The sequence below is a fragment of the Amblyomma mixtum genome, chromosome 3 (assembly GCF_055824585.1).
Source record: "Amblyomma mixtum isolate Tamu chromosome 3, ASM5582458v1, whole genome shotgun sequence".
Classification (NCBI taxonomy): Eukaryota; Metazoa; Arthropoda; class Arachnida; order Ixodida; family Ixodidae; genus Amblyomma; species Amblyomma mixtum.
The window spans coordinates 203216423-203225411 of record NC_143014.1 but is presented as its reverse complement, the minus strand read 5'-3'; positions in this window follow the sequence as shown (position 1 = coordinate 203225411).

The window sequence follows — 8989 nt, the reverse complement described above, 5'->3', positions numbered from 1 at the left end:
TAAAGACGGCCACGCATTAGTAAACGCAGAGTAGTTTTCAGAATAATTTGCAACGCTCAGACGGCAACCACAGTTCACCGCTCTGTAGCACTTGAATGCGTCCTTTTTATTGGCAGCTGGATTCATGACTTTTCACCGCCGCGGGGCTCCCATTGCTTTTTGAAACAAGCTCCGACCCCGCTTTCTTTTTTTCGTGATAACCTGAGCGCACCTGGGCAAACGGAAGGCCGAGAGATTAGGTATGACTATTTCATGTAAGCTGCTGTACACAGCTGACAAAGAATCATGGAAAGAAGGGAGATGAAACGCAATGCGCGTGGGCATGATATAACCAATGGCAGCCGCTCAGGCTTGCCGATTCCGTGTATCGCAGCAGCGCACAATCATCCATGTTAGTGACGACGAAAGAAGGTTACTAGGGCGGATTGCTGAGCGAGTTGGTACATTATTAATAATAAACTGCAGCGGAAAAGAAACAACGACAACGGAGGGACACACAGACAAGGACGATGCTGTATCGAAGATGTGTATACTCTGAGTACGGAAGAATGCGGCAAGAATCCCGGCATCTCTGCCACCAAGAATGGCCCTGTGTTCAAAAGGCTGAATACGATCCCTCTGAAACGTGCTAAAACAAGTTTGTGAAGCGAGCTGTGAAGTAACAGGCGAAGGCGGGCTAGTTGGTGGTTGACAATGGAGTGCATATTGCAACCGCGCAAAACTACGAGGGACGAATAGAGGAAAGCACATGACAAAACGCGGAACTTAAACTAAGGTTTACTACAAGGAAAACCACATTTATACAAGATTCGTAATCACCCCTGATAAACAGCAGACACCATCACATTATACAGGCACGTGGGCGCGCGTGACGCAAGTTAGCTTCTAGATAGTTGAATTCTTTCTTGGATAAGGACACTGAAGTGGTGCTTAAGGAACGGTCATTTTCTTTTTTTATGCAGTAGGCTTCAAAAATTTCCCTCCTAAGCTGGGTCATTAATTTTTCAGGACAATTGTGTCGTGGAACCTGGGCGTGCAGTTACGACAATGGCGACAATGTTTTGCCAGTTCACTGCCCCTCGCCAATGATTCAACGGCTGCGCGGTGCTCCTGAAGTCTTAACATTCAGGCAATGTCCAGTGTGCCCCAATGTAACAATTCCCACATGTGAGGGGTATTTGGTACACCACCCCAGTTTTGCAGGGAACGAACCTGTCTACGTGCTTAGTGCGGCACTCATTCTTTTTTCCATTTCCCTGCACCATATTGCACATGCCCGAAAGCTTTTTGGGCGCCTTGAAGATCACCGGGACATCACATTTCATGGCCACTTTTTTGAGGCGATGGGAAATCTGGTGGAAGTACGGCGTAGCCACGGGTCTCCGACGTTGCTGTTTTTCACTTGGGCAGTGCTTCGGTGGGCATCGAGCTTCATTGGCAAGGGCTTCTATCGCCGAGGTGACCATCTCACAAGGCTGTTTATCAGGTGTGATTACGAATCTTCTGTAAACGTGGTTTTCCTCGTAGTAAACCTTAGTTGAAGTTCCGCGTTTTGTCTTGTGCTTTCCTCTCTTCGTCCCTCGTCGTTTTGCGCGGTTGCAATATGCACTCCATTGTCGAGCTGTGAAGGGCATTGTCGACGTGTATATCGCATTAACTACGAGCGCGAACTCAGGCACTCCCTTCAAACTACGCCAGAAGATCGTTACCCACTCGGATTGCCGACAATTTGTCTCGCATTACAACCTGCTAATCACCTGATTAGACAGCAAGGCAGAGCGACTGCTCCAAATTGGCGGTCACCTCAAGCGTCAACCCTGGAGAGGGATGCGATCCCTCACAACGCAGCGCTTACCGCAGAGCTGTATACATTTATCGCCTAAATGTAAATTCATATTATGTGCAAACTTGCCCCATGGTTATGTTTTAACGAGCATTGAAAATAAATAATACGTTGTAGTGGGCGAACTCGTTCTGTTAGTCCTCCTTTAGAAACTGCAGTCGACATTGCCGTTTGTGTTAGAGAGAAAGAACATGGCAATAGTTCACATATCCAGGTCCAAAAAACGCATCTTTGTCAACTGAGTTAGAGCGTGCATAGACTCACGGTTCCGCGATCAATACGGTGATTTCAGCCTTTAAAAGAAATGGCTGTATCCAGGCCGTGGTTTCGCTCTGAGCGAAGCTATAATCTTTGCGCCACCCGTTTCAATTTCAGTATGTCGTGAAAGCAAAATGAACGGACCAGTAATGTGGGCCAAAAAATTGGTGAGAACAAAAATTTATGTTTTAGCTGCCCAAATGCAGAGCCTAAGGTATCCAGTACTACTAATGAAACTACATAAGCAATTTTTCATTCCAGGAGCAAGGCAGTCATCTCTATCATGATTTGCTGAGTCGTTATACTAACGTCAACTTGTCTCTGCCGTCCTTTTAATATATTAGTGTTATCCTTCATAGTAACGTAATTGCGTTGGTGCCACCGCGGTGGCTCAGTGGTTATGGTGCTCGGCTGCTGACCTGAAAGACGCGGGTTCGATCCCGGCCGCGGCGGTTGAATTTCTTTGGAGGAGAAATTCGAGGCCCGTGTACTGTGCGATGTCAGTGCACGTTAAAGAACCCCAGGTGGTCGAAATTTCCGGAGCCCTCCACTACGGCGTCTCTCATAGCCTTAGTCGCTTTGGGACGTTAAACCCCTTAAACCAGCCAACCTAATTGCGTTGGCAGCAGAGCGTAAATGCTGTCTCGGAGGCCGCGCAGAGGCACATGCCGGCATTTTCGCCCAATGGCACTTGTATTGTTTACGTAGCAAAACTAACCACCCTTGTAATGTTTCGCTATTCACCGCACCAACTCGCCAAGCCCGTCATAACTAGAAATGACAGGAATATCATTGTCCAAAATATAAACGCAGAAAGTTTGTGCATTAAAAGGTAACTGCTTGAATCAACTGGCCATGTAAATTACCTGACTCGTGAGTATTTAAGCCTTTTATTTTGTTTAACTTTTTGTTTACAAAGTGATTTTGTGCATATTTCGATATTTATAATGTCAGTATGTGCACTACCGGTTTGAAGGGGGTTGCAATGCAGCCACCGTTCTGCTGCTTCAGCCCATTGAACGGCCAGAACTATAAGAGTAACTTTTTTTTATCAGTGTGAGAAAAGGTGCCCTTAGGCGGCACTGCGATCGTGTCACAGGTCAATTTCAACATTGAAATGTCAGGTTCGTAAGTGGGCATAGCTAGCTTTGGTGGCCGACGCAGAACACATCGCGACATGTGACGTCGACTAATCTACAGTCTCCGTAACGAATTATTGCACCAGAAGCCCGGGAGAACGAAAGCAAAGCATTCTCTGCCGACACACTTACGCAACGCGGTCTGTAGCTGCCGCCCATAGAGGTGCCGGATCCCGAGCTGTAGCTGGACGACGACAGGTTTCCCCGTGAGCCCTGGAAAAAACAAATGACAGTGCGCCACATGCATCATGAAAGTAAAACTAAGGCACGCTGCCTTTGTGCTGAGATTTACCAGTGCCCTTGCTCGAGAAACATGAGGAGTGAAAGTTTTTGTTTCTGGACCGCACGATAAATAAAAAAGCGATTATGCGAGGCCAACGAGAGCTCTCGCACTTTCCGCTCAGTCTGACCGAACGGAGCGGCTTGCACTCAAGAAGAACTTCTTGATGGACTGGTGGCATTTACTCTTGAGCATAGTTTACCGCGGGATCGGGCGGACACGCAGGAAGAACTAACGCGAGAAAAGGGGCTGACCACTTGCATGTACTTGCAATTTAACGCCAGTCCAATAGCCCGAAGTAGTTCCCTAGAAAGCCTATTGCGCTGGTGGTGAATTGGTCGGTCGGCAAGTTAGCGCATGTTTGGACTATCGCTTTAAGCGCGGAAGATGGGTGGAAGGGTTCAACTGAACGGATCTTTGAAGGCCGTTGTTGTTGCCGCCGTTTCAAGCACGCAGCGATGCTTCTTTAAGCACTAATTTGTCCATTTGTAGTTCGTCAATAAAAGCCCATATTACGTGAAAAAAAAACGTGCCTCCGAGGCTTCTGGTCACGGTCAGGATCCATAATGAAAACCATAGGGAGCTTTTTCATCGATGAAAGATAACCATGTTGCCCTATGAGAGATAGGGGCTGAGCAGTGGCAATGCATGCGAAAAGTTGGGCGCTGCCATCACCGATCACGATACGTACACAGAACGCCTTCTCTTCAGTATCGCGAAGGAATATTTTGGAACAACTGGCAGTTGGAATAACCTAAAACAGCACTCTCGATAAGTTGTTGAAATTACTAAAAACAGACCGCTTACTTCGAATGCATTACTCCGAAGAACAAAGACAGCGTATCTCATATGGCGGGAAAATTTATTTGCGTTAAGAGATTATTCGCTTTCGAAATTATGCTAAATTAAAAATCTGTACGTAAAATTAAAATAGCAACTATCTTCGGTAGCGTGTAATTGTGTCTGTCGCACGTTCCAAACAACCGCACTCGGTGAATGGAGCGCTGTTTCATTCGGACAAACCACAAAAAAAAATATTTACCACTGATATTAAGCTTTTTTGTGGTTTCATAGGGGCCTAAAGTCCCAAAGCGATTCAGGTAATGAAGGAAGCCGTAGTGAAGGGCGCCAGAAATTTCGACCCCCTGGGATTCTTTAACGTGCACTGCCACTGACATCGCACAGTACACGGGCTTGTAGCATTTCGCCTCCGTCGAAATGCGACCGCCGCGGCCGGGATCATCCTTAGAAAAGTGGTCTATATACTTCTTATAGTCTTTACCGCCCTCCTATAGATATTTCTTCCTGTATATTCGCAGTCTATAGACTGTCTATAGACAAAAGTCTAATAAAAGTGCATGGCCACGGTTTATACATTCTCTATAAAGTGTCTATAGGATTTGTATTGCCTATAGACTAATCTCTAGGATTTGTCTACACATAGTGTATAGACTTTACAGACACAGCTCTATGGACAGTCTATAGACTGTCTAAAGACATTTTTGTAAAGGCGAACCCGCATCTCTCGTGGTCAGCAGCCGAGCGTCATAACCACAGAGCCACCGCGGCGGCTGCTGATAATAAGTGTACACACATGAAGGCAAAATAAGCTCAAACAGAAAACCTTTTGATATGTTACAAAAGTGGCCATTAAACAAGAAACTTGGGCTAGTTGGTGCTGGGACATTGGCTGCGACGTATTAACTAGCGCGAATAAAACAGCGGACAGAGACAGAGAGCTAGCGTGTGTCCCGTCTCTTTCTCTGTCTCTGTCCGCTTTTTTTTCGCGCTAGCTGACATGTCGCAAAAAGGGGCCTTGACATTGCTTTACAGATGCGTCCATGAACTCAATAAACGCCTTGGTGTTCTTTTTTGTTTATTCATTTTGGCATTTATGTACGATTAGAGTGGCACTGTAACTAACTGCATGTGAAAAGGACGGGTAAAATGAACTTTTTAAGAGGTCCAATGTATTGTGTAGCATGAAACTTGAAACTTCCCTTGATCTGAGCCATTTCGTTTCAAGTGGTTCGTTTATCAGCCCCAATACGACTTTCAGGAAGTTCCAATGTGTGTTTAACACGGACACATTTTATTACAAGTAACAGAAGTCAAGCATAACGTAAAATATTGCAAGGTTTTCAAAATCAGTCCTTAAGAACACACACAAAAAATCCAGAATTCACATGACTTGTGCTTAGATTATGCTCTCGGGCAACACAAGGCGGCAAAAATAATTACAAATTCAATTTCGTGCTAGTTTGTCATTCATTACTCAGACCGCAGCGGTCGAATTCCGATGGAGGCGAAATGCTAGATGCCCATTGTTGTTGGCCGCCGCGGTGGCTCAGCGGTTATGGTGCTCGGCTGCTGACCCAAAAGCGCCTACACATTCTACGTGAGGTATAGTGAAAAATATTAAATGAATTATTTTAAAGGAATCAACAGAATTGTTGCTATTACGTTTTTCAGCATTGTTGATAAGAGGAATTAGTCGAGTACCTATATTAAATAGGAATTATTATAGATCAGATTCCAACAAGGTCACGTAAGGTATTATTATTATTATTATTATTATTATTATTATTATTATTATTATTATTATTATTATTATTATTATTATTATTATTATTATTATTATTATTATTATTATTATTATTATTATTATTATTATTATTATTATTATTATTATTATTATTATTATTATTATTATTATTATTATTATTATTATTATTATTATTATTATTATTATTATTATTATTATTATTAAAGTACCATTATTTATCTGAAATGTTTTAGTCACACGCATTTGGTTCAGCGTTGTTCCAGGTTGAGGAAAATCATTATCGGGACTTATCTGGAAAGTTATTCGCCTGCTTTAAAGTGAGGGCAGTCGAGAGCTGCGGAAATCCTATTATTTGACGACCGCCGGGCACGTTTGTAGCTGTCGTCACCGCTGACTTGTCCAGCTGTTTGTCGGCGCAAGTCAACCCATTAACGAATTCGTTTCCAATCCACTTCAGCCTGCTCGTCCATTGTCCACGGCGTTGCCACCTCCAAGTGACATCTTGTGGAGGAGCTGGACCTTCAATCCTTCATCTCTCCAGAGGTGGACTCGAGTGCACAGACAACGGCCCATTGTGCTTCGCCAGCCTCGTGAGCCGCCGACTTTCCATGGACAACCGCAAGAAGATGTCAAAGACAGGCTGGACGTGTTCGACCGTGTGGCTGCGCTGAACGCTTGGCACAGCGAAGCAATACTCCGGGATGTTTCCTTTGCATTGCATGGCCCAGCGAGAACGTAGTATTAAAGCCACGAGCTTTCCCTGACGACGTGGCAGACCTTCAGTAAACAGCTACTGGGGACGTTCAGCGGCGTCGTCCGGAGAAAGAGCGGAGCTTCTGTTGTAGTCACGAATTCAACGCCCAAATGAGATCGTGACTTCGTACGTCGAAGGACGACGCACTGTTCTGGATCGCTAATTTCAAGGACCGTTCTGGCCCGTCTCACCATATGCGTGTCCAGGAGTTCTACATCGCCGTCATCTATAAGTTTGGAAGCACACCGACACACACTGCATATCACGAGCCACTGCCGGCAAGCCACCGGAAGATGATGAGGACGCCTTTCTGGGACCCATAAGCCCAGCGACTTTGTACAATACCAGCGCTCAGACCCTGAGAGTCAGCGCATCATAGAGTACCTGGAAGGCAAGTCTGGTTAACCCCCCCCCCAGAGCGTTCAAACGTTGATTAGCCTCCTTTTTTCATCAGAATGGCGTCCTCGGTAAGAAAAACTTCGCACCTAACAAAACCGCCTGCCTTCTTGTCGCCCCTACGAACATCTGTGAAGAAATTCTACAGGCTTCGCACGACGAGCCAACAGCAGCCGTTTCGGGTTTATTCGCCATCTCCGCCGAATTCGCGACAAATATCACTGGCCCCGTCTGTCGTAGAAACGTTTATCCCTGATGGTTGTATGCTTTAAATTTCTGCATTGGGAATGCTTGCCTGTATGTTATATCTCTGGCTGACTTGAAGCCTGAGTGGGAATGAATAGTTACAGTGCACCAAAGTTATAGCCAAGCTGATTAAGTGTTCTGAAACAGAGTTTCGGAGATCACTTGCTGCGTCAGCATGGCGCCCATTGAACCTCATGCTCATGGATTGTCCTGTTCCTCCGACATGTTTACAACAGAAGATGCATTGAAGACAGAAAGTCGTGATGCTTTACCGTAAATTACATCAAGCGATCCCTGTAGAAAGTGATGCCCCCTTTCAGCTCTCATTTCTTGCTTTGGCGATTGGCCATTCGAACGAGTTCACTGCGAAATTCCGATGAAGTTTCTACCACCCTTGCTCTTTCACCTGTTAGAGGCAGCGTCCGCCATTTCACTTTCGACTAGAGCACAGTTTTTATATTGGTCGCCGAGCGGGCGACGCTGTGCGGTTTCCACAGCGGCACTCGAGCGCGCAGCTGTTCGGACAGCACCTCGCGACTTGAGAAAATGCATTCAAGCAGCAGAGTGCCGCTCTTCGACTATAATCGGCTTTCTCGTTTTACGCAACACAGCCTTTCACATTCGACGAAAGCTTGCCTCTTAAAATAGCCATCCGGAAAGCGAAACCTGCTTTCTCTCCGGCCACCACACATTGACAACTCTGGTTTCTTCCCCTGTTTTGCGTCTATTTCCGAGGGGCAGCAGAGGAAGACCAAGGTCTGAATTTACGACAACCCAGTAGCAAGAAAAAGAACATTCTTTCGCGAGCACTTGCGCGTAATGTGACGTAACGGGGGCATATCGGCGTAGTTACGGAAAGCTACTTAAATGGCATCCAGAAATCCTCACAAGTGTTGCTACTTCTTCGTGACGGTCTCCGTTATGCAAACGTGCACAGCGAAAAAAGCAGCCGCGCTGGTTCGTTAGGACTTGCCTCGCTCCTCAAAAATATACAATTAGTAGGCCGTAGACAGTCACCGTCGCAGTTGACTTCTGGCAAGTGGGCACGTTTGAGCGAATGTATGAGTGTGAGAGAGCACGTTGCAGTTGTTCACAAAAGGATACACCTGTAGTCGTCGCGTAGAGTTACAGACGCTATCGCTTCCACAACAATTGCTGTAAGTTCGCTATGTGGGCAGAACATGGCTGTTTATGCCCAACGCGATTACACCTCAGGACAACGCCAAATTACATCACACAGCAACTTTAAAAGAACATGGTACTGAACAACGTTCGAAGTACGCATGCGGAAAGCGGGAAGTAATAAATCTTGCATGGTTTTCTTGAACGGCCGGGAGTAAAAAAAAAATGGCCAGGCCCAAGTTTATTGCTGTAGGCCACCGGGAAGACGCTTCGCTGATTCACTCAAACTTCGAGCAGCTCCCTTCCAAGTGCCTCGGCGGTGCTCCTGTGGGCAGGCTTCGTCCGGGCAGTAAGCTCAGCAGCTGGCCGTCGAGTAGCCTGAAGC